At 42.1% G+C, this 12,806-nt stretch overlaps 1 long non-coding RNA gene across 2 annotated transcripts in view; it reads left to right on the forward strand.

The window, feature by feature from the left end:
- Positions 1-12,806, forward strand: part of LOC124238094 (uncharacterized) — a 72,906-nt gene that overhangs the window by 38,606 nt on the left and 21,494 nt on the right. The window contains exon 3 of one of the 2 annotated variants that reach the window (XR_006888237.1): positions 1,835-4,905. The exons of the other annotated variant lie outside the window; for it this stretch is intronic. This is a non-coding gene — a long non-coding RNA (uncharacterized LOC124238094). Of the gene's footprint in view, positions 1-1,834; positions 4,906-12,806 lie in introns of those variants that run through there. 2 annotated transcript variants of the gene reach the window in all.

The raw sequence follows: 12,806 nt of genomic DNA on the forward strand, positions 1-12,806 counted from the left end.
TCCAGCCAGCCTCCTCTCAAAGGGCGCCACTTCCAACTCTTAGCACCACAGATTTGTCTGCCTGATTTTGAACTCTGCATAATGAAATGGCTTCTTTTACTCCACATCACGTTGGTGAGTTTTGTTCTTTTTTGTTGCTGTATTCGTTTGATTGTATGACTACCTTGTACTTTATCCATTCTGTTGTCAAAAGACATTTGAGTTGTTTCAAGTTCGGGCTGTTATGAACATTCTTGTGTGTGTCTTTTGGTGGACACGAGCACTGATTTATGCTGGAGGTATAGACAGGAGAGGGTTTGCAGTATCATAGAGTATGCATAAGTTGAGCTTAAGTGGATGTATTATCAAATATTTTACCAAAGTCATTATACCAACTTGTGCTCCCATCAATAAATGTGTGAGAGTTCCAGCTTTCTACATCCTTGATGTTACTTCACATTATGTGCTACCAACTTATAGAAATTTACATAATCATCTGAGATGAAAACTGAAATTACTGTAATAGTATAAAAGCACTCAAAATAGGCTTCTTGAGCTAGTGTTCACAAAAGAATGGCTAATAATTTAGTGAGCATGCAGTGCTTGCCAGGCCTGCTCCTCTCTCTGTGTGGGCTACCTCATTGAATCATCACTACAGCTCTGTGAGGTCGATTCTCTTATCCCCGCTGTAGGGAGGAGGGATCTGTGGCATAGGGGGACATAGCACTCAATCACAGACCTTTAAAGAACTGGATGGGTTAATGCAGCCCCTCACTGCTGACAAAAAAAGCCAGCCTAGAAAGCCGGCTGCATCTTATGAAAGGAAGGTCACCTGGTTTGTTAGAGGTCAAATCTGGGTTGGAATCCAGATCTCCTAACTTCTCATCTAGCATGGATAATAAATCAGTAGTGCACAAGCTAGATAAAATTAACAGTAATCAAAACAAGCACATTTTGAAAAAGTACTTCATTCTCTTCAGAATTTAGTTATTATGACTTCAGTTTGTGGAATAGTTTCACAAAGTTCTAAAACGATTTTGCAAATATCAAGGTCATAGAAAAGTGTTCACATTTTGTGAAGTCAAAAGCTTACATAGTTGAGGGGGGAGGATGGCTCATTAAGAAAAAGAATATAAAAATTCTTACTTTTACAAAATGCTACAAAAACATGTGAGCACATTGCTGGGGACTGGGGGTAGCCAGCCTCCCTTCATGAAGATTTCCCCCAATTAACCCTGTCTCCTGGTATTCATGCCCTTGTATAATTCCCTTTCCATATTGTATTGGGATTGGTCTGTGAGACCAATAAAATACAGTAGAAGTGATGTTACTTTAGAAGCTAGGTTATAAAAGACATTATGACTTCTTCTTTCTCTCTTGGATCATTCACTTTGGGGACCCCAGCTACCATGTTGTGAGAACCTTTGGACAGCCCTGTAATGAAGTCAGTAGTGAGAAACTTGAGGCCTCCAGCCCACAGCCATGTGAGTGAGCCATTTTGAGAGTGGATCGTCCAGTCCTGGTCAAGCCTTTAAATAACTACAGCCTTGACTACAACCTCATGAAATATTCTGAGCCAGAACTACCCAAAGAAGCCACTCCCAGATTCCAGACTCAGATACTGTGTGAGATAATAAGGTTATTCTTTTAAGCTAATAAGTTTTGGAGTAAGTTGTTATACAGAAGTTGGTGACTAATACAGGTCCCTCACAGGGCCTTGGAAGAGGCCTAGAAGTTTGAGTTTCATAAGGTTTTTGGAAATTATCTCTGCCTATGTTAATGGCTAAGTCTACTAGATTTTTGTGGCAAAGACAGCTAGTTTTCCACCAACATTTGTTCTTTGTTTCTTCCACAGAGGCTGTAACTAGGTCATGCCTGTCCAGCCACGAGCCACAATGGCCAGCCTCCTTTGCAGCTAAGTGTTTGCTTCATGTGGCTCAGCTCTGGTTCGTGGAGTGCAGCAGAAGGGCACTTCTGAACCGCCTTTCCAGAGGACAGTGTGACGCTCCTTTCCCCATCCTTGTGGCCAGGATGCTGACAAGCAGAGTAACCTTGGCAGCCACATGTTGCAGATGGCACAGACTGTGTCTGGGCCGGATCCCTGAATGACTTCATGGAGCAGAGCCTCTACTCCTCCAGGCCAGAACACCCCCTGAGCCATTTCGTTAGAGAGAAATAAGCTTTTAGTGACTGTCTTTTAAGGTCTATATATTAAAACAAGTGAGCCTACCCTAACTAATTAGTTAGTTCTTCAAAATTTAGATACTTAATTTTTTACCCAGGGTCTAGTCTTGGTGTTATTTACTTCTATATTTGTTTGGTAATTTATCAACTTTTTGTTCTGCAAAATTTCAGACATACAAAAGTAGAGGAAATGATATAATGAAGTCTTATGTACCTATGACTAAACCTCAACATTTGTGTTATAAGGCCTTTCCTATTTCCTACGTGTATGCCATTTCCTACATATTTATGGCCATACCTCTGTCATCGGTACCCTCTTTCCTCTCTGCCCCGTTCTGGATTATTTTAAAGCAAATTTCAGAATCTCAAACATCATTCATTTCATTGGAGACTTTTAAATGCCACAAGAAACCTCCTCCAACCTCCCTGGAACTCAAGTGTTATTGTGAAACTGTGGCTATGAAAACGGGCCGTTCCCATTGTGTTACAACGTATGATGAAGACAATGCAAGCTGAAAGGTTAGGCTCACCTGCCGGTGCGAGAGGCACACCCTATCCCCAGAACATACCAGAATCTACCTTCACCCCATTCAAGGTGGAAGCTTGGAGCTTATAAAGGAGACCTGGCAGTACCAGGCAGTCTGAGAATATGGGGCGACCAGCAGTGGGTCAAGAATTGAAGCCAGATAACTTGGGTTCTAAATATCTAAACTTCGCTCAGCTACTTACTAGTTGTATGCTCTGCAACCATTCACTTAATTATTCAGATCCTCAGGTTTTCTCATTTATAAGATGGAAATAATACCTATTCCATCACTGGATCTGTATGTTAAAATTAGCTAAGATTTTTAAAATTATGAACTTTATATGATGATCAGTTTATAACTTGGAAGTAAATATAAGCTAAGATTTTAATTCTTATTTAATGTTTTCCTCTAGAGTAGCATTTATAGTCTACAGGAATCTATTAAAATCAGTGTTATTGGTGGCAGTGATTATTTTTTCTAATGAGTTTTTGGATCTAAATCAGCAGCACCATCCATGAAAGGGAAAATGATGCTGCAGTTTGCTTATTTCAAACGTCTTTAATCTGAGAAAAGTGGACAGTACCATAGTGAGCTCCTGCAGGGCCAAAGAGCGAATAGACTCTTAACTCAAGTTTTCCCTCAGGAGGTTAGCTTCTCTCCCCCTTCACCAGCATCCAGTTTGACCCAGCCAGTTCTGCATAAGCTGGGATATGGAGATTTCCAGATCTTAATGACTTCCCTCATACATCAAAATGTCTCTTTCTGCATTACTGAGCTCAGTTCCAACTGGGTCACAGCGTTGAGCAAGGTAGACTTAAAAAGGATGTACAATAATTCATGTGAAATGTAAGCAAGACATTTTCCTCCTCCCCTGCTGGATCTGCATGCAATGTTTCCCCTTCTGGTTTCTGTTTTTTAGGTACATTATAAGTACCTGGTAAGTTAGAACCTTTTAACTTTTTAACTTTCAATTTTAGAATAGTTTTAGATTTACAAGAAAGTTGCAAAGATAGTGCAGAGTTCCCGTCTGCCCCTCACCTGGTTTCCCCTACTGTTAGCATCTTACATTGCCAGGCTACATTTGTCACGCCTAAGAAACCAACACTGGTATGTTGCTATTAACTAAACTCCAGACATTATTCTGATTTCACTAGTTTTTCCACTAATGTCCTTTGTCTGCTCCAGGGTCCCATCCAGGACACCACATTACATTTAGTTATTGTGTCTCCTTAGCCTCCTCTGATTTGTGACAACTTTTTAGCCTTTCCTCATTTTTAAGGACCTTGACAGCTTTAAGGAGTACTGGTCAGGTATTTTATACGATGCTTCTCAATTTGATTTTTTTCTCTAGTTAGATTGGGGTTATGGGATGGAGAGGCTGACCACAGAGTTGAGGTCACCTTCTCATCACACCGTGTGTCAGGGAGGTGTGCTGTCAATATGACATCACTGGTTCTGTTGACCTTGATCACCTAGCCTAGGGAGGGTTTCCAGGTTTCTTCACTGTGAAGTAACTTACCCCTTTCCCATGCTCTATTCTTTAGAAGCGATGACTGAGCTCAGCCCATAATCAAGGAGGCAAGAGGGATAAAGCTCCCAAAACAAACCTGGAAGAATTTGAGAGCAAAAATAATGCAATATGAAATTATAACCCAAAGTATAAAATAAATGTCCAGGACTCCATACTCATATAAATAAATGACTAAAAAAATGAACAAAGGAGAAGAGACAAATCTTCCTTCTATTAGAATTCCAAATTAAAGCATTTTGTTACACAGCCTATTCTGTTTTTACTTTAAAAGTACTAATAGACTTTATTGTTAAGAGCAGTTTTAGGTTTGCAGAAAAAGGGAACAGAAAATACAGAAAGATCCTACATATGACTCCCACCCCCGTTTCCCTTATTGTTAACATATTGCATCAGTGGTTAACTTTTGAACTTTCAGCTGTCTTAGAAATGAAAAATGGAACAGTGCTGTGTGGTAAGAGTCTTTGGACTCTCAGTGAATAACAGTACTTTCCTATGAATGGAAATAGGCATCTTGGAATATGAAGACAGATACCACGAGACTCCAAACTCTGTTATACCAACAGGGGCTGGATCATTTAAAATTTTCTTTTCTGGGAGCTAGCCCCGTGGCCGAGTGGTTAAGTTCGCGTGCTCTGCTTCAGTGGCCCAGGGTTTCTCTGGTTCGGATCCTGGGTGCGGACATGGCACTGCTCGTCAGGCCACAGTGAGGCAGCATCCCACATGCCACAACCAGAAGAACCCACAACTAAAATATACAACTATGTACTGGGCTTGGGGAGAAAAAGCAGGGGAAAAAAAAGAAGATTGGTAACAGCTGTTTGCTCAGGTACCAATCTTTAGGAAAAAAAAATTTTTTTAATTTTCTGATTTTAAAACTCTTAACTCATCTTCAAAGCAAAAAAAGAGTAGATGTCATTACAAATATCATAGCAAGGTTGCAAGCTCTGTGATTTTATACTTGTGAGAACTAGTTTCAAAGTGGGTTCTCAATTCAATTCTTTGAATTAAATTGAAAAGGAAAAGTGCATCTGAGAGGAGCGGTCAGCATCTGAAGAGATGATGAAGTTTGCATGGTGGCTGCCATGTGAAGATGCTGCAGGACACTGAGATACCCACAGGAAAAAGAGATTTCTGTCTCTGCTGGTGAGGTTGTGAGGAAACGGGCACCCTCCACATTTTTGGGGAACATTGATAAACCCCTCTTAGAGGCATTTTGACAGTATCTGTCAAATTTCCATATGCATTTACCCTTGAATCCAGGGAAATCCCATTCAGTTTGGACTCAATCTGGAAGTTCTTTCTTCCCAAAAGGAACTGAACTGGATGTAAACCTCACTGAAAGCCTCAGTATGGGCAGAGCACAGAGATCCTGCTCAGAGATTGACATGGAGCTGTGACTGTGGAAAAGGTGCCGACCATAAGCAGGAAGGTGCTGGTGGCGGGCTCAGCACAAAGTATTCAAGGGACGCTAACCCCCATAGCCGTTTCTGGGGAGATGTCTTTGTAAAATCTGAACTTCAAGCAATTGCAGATACAGATTTTGACTCTTAAATGACTTGTGAGGAAGCAGTGGTTTCTGGGCACACTGGTGTGTGGCAGGAACAGAGTGTTCCGTGCAGAGGATCAGTAAAGCCCAGGTGATCTGAGAAGTGAAATCCAGTTGAGAACAGAAACATTCCCTAAGAATTCCCACCGCTTCTTGAATAAAGCGACATTGGAATATGACTCCAAACTGCCTCTAGGCAGTGTTTGTAGTAGTATTAGATGCAGGTGTATTAGTGAACGGCATGCATTTTCTTTCATACTCTGATTCAGATTCAGTTTGCATTGTTTTCATAAAGCCGCATGCTGAAGAGCCCCCCAGTGTTGTTATGAATAATGACCAGGGCTGGGGGGCCCGAAACACGGCTGCCTGAATGAGGTGACTGGCTGGCCCATGGCCCTGGCAGCGTGCTGCTCAAGTGTCTTGTCTGATGTGCTACCCGTTACACTGGCCCTGGGCAAGAAGGAGTGTTCATCATCGTGTCTCTGGCCTCACAAGAAAGGAGCGCTTTATGTTTAGTCTGTTCTGTTCCAGAAGGCAAGGAAGTTTGTAACATATTATAGGAATAATTTAATATAATGAATACTTTTTAAGTTTTTATGCTGTAAAGTGATGGTTCTCTAACATTACCAGGCATCAGAACCACCTAGAGTGCTATTAGAACACGGATTGCTAGGCCCCACCCTCAGAGATTCTGATTCAGTAGGTCTGGAGGGGGCCCAAGAATTTGCACGGTAAGCTTCCGTTATCTGGAACATCCACGTGTTATATTTCTTACTCTTCACGCTGTTGAACTTAAGGTGTTATTGCCAAGTGACCTGGAAAATAGAGTGCTCATTGGAACCGGCCCTCCCTCATTACAACTGTTTCCCCAAAGGCTTCTGGGCCACTTTTCTGTACTTCCTCCATTCTCTACCAATACTCACCTCCAAATTGGAATCTGAAATGGGGATTTCACTCTTTTCTGTTATTATCTTCTCTCTTTCCTCCAGTTTCTGGTGCTAGTATATGTAAAGGAATAGTGACTAATACATGGCAGTATATAAATAAGCAGTTGTGTTTAGGAGTTCAAAAAAAGGGGTAATTAAGAAAGACCCATGGTGAACGTGAAGTATAAGCTCAACCTTGATGGATGGTGTTTGACTAGGCAGACAGGAGGCAGCGGACATTTCAGACCAAGGCAGCATCTTGGGCAAAGGCCCAGAAGCAGGACAAGCAGAGAGTAAGGCCTGAGAGGGGGGTGTGCTGGAGAGAACTAAGAAGGAAGATCGAATGGGTAGGCTGGGGCTGGAGAGCCAGCAGAGTTCACAGTTGCTTTAGTGAGACGGGAAGCATGGAAGGTTGTGTAGTGGCTAAAGGCCTGTGTCAAGCAGATTAGTTAGGCAGTGAGTGTGCAGGACGGCTTGAGAGTGGAGGCCACCCGGCAAGCTGTTCTGGAAATGCAGACCTGCGCAAGCCAGCGCTGGGCTGCTGCTTATCACCTGAAATGTCTCATTCGCAGCCTAAGGCATTGTAGATGTCACCTCAGTGTGTCTGGGCAAGTGGGGCCACGGCATGTTCTGCTCACCTTCTTGTATTTTAACTTTCTAAAAATCATTTCCACTTACTTTCAATATTTTCTGTGCAGTTGTTCAGACTTATTTTAGACAAAGCCTTATCTTCTCAAGCTTAAAACTCTACTCTTTCTTTCACAATATTGGTTATTACTTCCCAACTAACCTTTAATTTCCTTGTACCTCCTCCCTTTCTCATCCTCAAAGCCTTTTCTTTCCTGCCTCAGTAACCTTTTCTCCTTATTTGTCAATCTAAAGCTAAATTATCTTTACATTCTTTTTCCACCTGGCTTAATTTGGAGGTAAGCACTTTCTTTTGCCTAATGCTCAAACTCACTAAAATATATGGTGACATGATTTTTTTCATCCAATGTTGCTTCCACTTAATTTATGTCATAGATGATTCATAGATCATCTCAAAACAAAGATGGGATATTTTCCTTATTTGAATAAGGGAGTATGAGCACTGTCCCCTCTGTTATATGTGTAACCACATTTCCCTAGGTTGTACTGGGGACACAGCAGCATGTGGCTCAGTCTCCACCAGCAAAGATGGAGATCCCAGGCCTGAGCTCCTTCGCAGCAGCCTGAAGGTGGCTGCTTCAGAGGGCGTCTTCCTGGCTCCCAGCACCCTCATTTACCCTCTTCATGTCAGCCCTGTGGTTTCCGCTACCCTGACATCCCCCTCATTCCCAACACAGGCATGTACATGGTTGCTCCTTAATTCCATTCTTTTTTGTTTGTTTGCTAAAGAGGATTCTCCCTGAGCCAACATCTGTTCCAATCTTCTTCTATTTTGTATGTGGATCACCACCACAGCTGATGAGTGGTGTAGGTCCGTGCCAGGAACAGAACCCAGGCTGCCGAAGTGGAACACGCCAAACTTAACCGCTAGGCCATGGGGCTGGCCCCCTTAATTCCATTCTTAATAGCTGTCAAGCCACCTCTCTCCTGGCTTACCTTCTTCCTGGGCCCCAAAGCAGATGTACTTTATGCTCTGTGGTTACAGGAGCTGTAATAAACTGCCCCTTTCCAGCAACACAGCATGGGCCCGGAAGCTGGGCTGAGCTGCAAGCACAGGAATACCTCACTGGGCTGCCTCATAGCCATCCTCCCTTTGCTCTCCTCCAATAAACTCAGATCAAGCAAGTGCACCTCAACTCTCCTCTCAGAGAACAAACAATCATGAATTACATTGCAAGATTTATATAGCTGATTCATAAACTTCAGGAAGTTTTATCATGGTTCCAAAACTACAAAATTTTGTCTTTGGATAATTTGGAAATGATGCTGAGGTACATTTCTCCACCCCTCCTGCTTCTTACCTCACTACGTAGATGCTACGCACGTGGCCTCAATGTGTCAAGGAGTGGGGTTCCTGAGGTTCTCATTCAAATCAGGTACAGCTCTGTCAGCACCCCAGAGACCTTCAAAATGTCTAAATTTCCAATGTACATAAATTAGGTCCTATTCATTCATTCAAAATGTATTTTTTGAGCATCTACTCTGTGCCAGGCATGATTCTTAGCCCTTGGGTGATAGCAGTGGAGACATACAAAATCTCTGCTCTCAGAGAATGTATGTATAAACAAACAATTTCAGATAGTGATAACTGCCATGAAGAAAATAATACAGGTAATGTGATAGACAGTGGTGGGGACGGTGAGGGAGACTTCTGAAGGGGCGACATTGATCTGAGAGCTTTGTAGTAAGAGAGGCAGCCATGAGAAGCCCTTGGCAAAGAATACTCCAAGCGGATGGAGGATTGAGTGTAAAGACCTGAGTTGGAAGTGGGAGGGCCAGTGAGCCTGGAATGTAATGTAAGTGGAGGATGGGAAGTGAAGGGAGTCATGTAGGGTGAGACGGGAGAGGCAGGTAGGAGTCACGTCCTATAGGCCTTGTTGGCCTGGGGAAGAAGATTGGATTTTCTCTGGGTACTATAGGAAGCCATTGCAGAGTTTTAACTAGTGGAAGATCGTGGTCTGATGTAAGGTTTTTTTTTTCTTATTAGTGTTTTTTAATATTCATGTAACATAAATGTTACTGTTTTAAGTGTACAACTCATTGGTTTTAGCATGTTGTAATGAGTGTGACCATTAGCACTAATTCCAGAACCTTTCCATCATCCCCAAAAGAAATCCTGTACTTGTTAGCAGTTATTCCCTTTGACTCTTTCCCTGGCCCTTGGCAAACAATAATCTGCTTCGGTCTCAAGAGATTGCCTATTCTGGACATTTCATGTAAGTGGAATCCTTCAGCTTATGTGTCTGGCTTCTTTCAGGTAGCGTAAAGTTTTAAGGCCATCCATGTTGTAGCATGTAGCAGGACTTCATTCCTTTTTACAGCAGAATAAGTTTCCATTGTATGTGTATACCACATTTTGTTTATCCATTCATCTGTTAATGGACATTTGGGCTGTTTCACTTTTTGGCTATTATGAATAAAGCTGCTATGAACATTTGTGTACAAACTTTTGTATGAATATGTGCTTTTATTTCTCTTGGGTATATACCTAGGAGTAGAATTGCTAGGTCATATGTTAACTCTATGTTTAGCTTTTTGAAGGCCTGCCACATCCTTGTCCAAAGTGGCTGCATCACTTCACATTCCCACCAGCAGTGTATGAGAGTTCTGGTTCCTCCACATCCTCACCAACACTTAGTATCTGGTTTTGTGATGGCAGTTATCCTAGTGGATGTGAAGAGATATCTCATTGAGGTTTTGATTTGCATTTCCCTAATGACTAATGATGTTGAAAATCATTTCATGTGCTTATTGGCTATTTGTATATCTTCCTTGGGGAAATGTCTATCCATGTCCTTTGCCCATTTTAAAATTGGGTTATTTGTCTTTTTATTGTTGAGTTGTAAGAGTTCTTTATATAGTCAGGATACTTGGCTCTTATCAGGTATGATTTGGAAAAACTTTCTCCCATTCTATGAGTTGTCTTTTCACTTTCTTGATATGTCCTTTGACCCTAGATAAGTGTTAAAAAAAATCATTCTGGCAGCCATGTGGAAGATGGAGTCTTGAGGGGCAAGAATGGTTGCAGGGAGATTAGTTAGGAAGTATTGCAGTGACTGAGGCTAGAGATGATGATGGCTTGGATGGTAGACAAGGTTCTGGCTTTAAATTATTGCCAGCTCTAGGTAGGCAGTGTTAGATCAGCTGTTTCAAATTTTATTCCACTTTATATGTTTTGAAACCAAGAGAGAAAATTGTGACACAATTAACATTTATGTGGCTTGTCCATAGACTGGAGAGTCAGCTCTACCATGTGGTCTCAAGTGGCTCTGGATTTGTTACACAAGTTCTGACTAAGGCTTTGGATTTTCGAGACCCAATTGCAAATCTCACCCATAAAAAGTTGGTAAATTTTATTAATAAACTCATACACAGGAGTGGAAGCTCTCAAGATAAAGAGAATATGCCATTTTCTTGGGTTGAGGTAAAAAAACAACTCAAAGGCGTGTGCCTGGATCCTCCTCATTGATGTTTCCTCAGGAAATCAAGGAGGAATTGGGGTGATCTGAAAGTTTGCTTCAGTCTGACTATAAGAGCAAAGGATGTGGAAGAATGAAAACAAAATAAAGGGAGACGAGATGATTAGGCGGAGGGAGAGTAGACTTTTCTTAGGAAACTGTCCTAGTCTGTTTAGGCTGCTGTAACGGAATACTACCGACTGAGTGGCTTATAAACAATAGAAATTTATTTCTCACAGATCTGGAAGCCAGGAAGTTCAGGATCAAGGTGCTGACAGATTTGATGTCTGATAAGAGCCCATTTCCTTGTTCCTAGACAGCTTTCTTCTCACTGTGACCTCACATGGTGGAATTCCATTCATGAGATTGACCCAATGAGAGCTCCACCCTCATGACCTAGTCAACCTCCCAAAAGCCCTCCTCCCAAACACCATCTTGCTGGGTGCTAGGATTTAACATGAATCTGGGGAGGACACAAACACTGAGTGTATAGGAGAAACAGAATGAGCGCTTTGTGGAGAGACTAGACATAGAAAGATCTGCATAAGCTCTTGGAGACAAGTTGGGATATATGCAAATGGAGTAGGAGGTATACTCAGGTTTAATTGTTCATAAAGAGGGTATTAGAAAAGATCAAAATGTTTTAATTATTACTAGTTCAGGAGTAGTGACTGCACCCATTAAAAAACAAATGAGAAGAGATAAGCCCACTGACTGAAGTCATCGCCTCTGCCAGCAAGAAGCCAGATCCAGGAATGAACTGAGAGGCTTCTCTGAAAGGAGCAGATGAAGAATCCACAGTAAGAGCAATTGGGGAACAATCTTTTGAAGACTGGGGTAGTTATACCAAGTAGTCACAAAGAATTTGGACAGATTTGAGAGAAGACCAAGAAGATAAGCACAAAATACTCAAATGGTTGTTACATGGTTTAGATCTGGAGAGAGTTAATGCAGGTGGCCAGCAGATTTTGCTGTGCCTTGAGGGCACATGTCAGAGAAATTTATGGAATTGGCATTTAAGGGATGTCACAGCAGGGATGAGAAATGAAAATGGAGAGCCACACAGAACAACAATCAACTGAGTTGGGGCCCAGATTGGATGTGAGTTTGATGGGATAGTATCTTCCACGTGGGACTAGCTAGCATGGCAGGAGAAGGTGGGCAAGGTTTGTTTGAACAGTGTAGCTTTTGGTAACCTTAGAATTTGATTTCATATCTCTCACTAAGGTGGACCCCTACACATCAAATGCTGGAGGAATATGCTAGAAAAACTATTTTCTGAGCCACAAGGCAAAGATGAAATAGAAGAAGGAAGGCGCTCAAGTCCAGCTGTATGTGTGTTAGAAAAAGAAAGGAGCCAATTTAAGAAGTAGGTTAACCTTTTAGAAATTCAGCTAAGTCTTTCTGGAAGGAGCAAGGTAACAGCAGAGGGGAATGAAGCACTAGAGGCACATGCTAGCACTCTAGGTGGAGATGCTCCAGACACAGATGCTACTCAAGGCCTAGGATATTCAAAAGTGGAGGAAAGACAGGGAATCATTTGAGAGGAACTGATTCCCATAGACCCTGAGAAACACAAGCTCTGAAGCATCAACAGTAATTCAGTTCAGGAATCTGCTAAGAGTAATTCTTCAGCTGAATCAAAGATGACATAGGCAAATATCTCTTTCCTAGACAGATTTTAGAGTCCTAAGCAATTTCATAGCAAGAGGCAGTGAAGCACCCTCTGTGGCCTAAGACCGAAAAGGCCTGCTCCGGGGTTGTTGATGAGGTGCGCAATCAGTTCAGCACTGGGGCACCAGAGACATGGGGCTCAAAGGGAAAATGCAAAATTAGAGATTATGAATAAGCAGAAGGCAGTGGCATGTCAAATAAAGCCTGGTGATTTGGGCTGTCACCACTGCAAGTGTCTAATTGTGCAAGACTGTAAAGTCTCAAATCCTACTATCTTAGAAAGAAGACTACTTGCAGATTCCCTGGTACTGACGCCCCTCCCCTCGTATGTAG

The sequence above is a fragment of the Equus quagga genome, chromosome 4, assembly GCF_021613505.1.
Source record: "Equus quagga isolate Etosha38 chromosome 4, UCLA_HA_Equagga_1.0, whole genome shotgun sequence".
Classification (NCBI taxonomy): domain Eukaryota; kingdom Metazoa; phylum Chordata; class Mammalia; order Perissodactyla; family Equidae; genus Equus; species Equus quagga.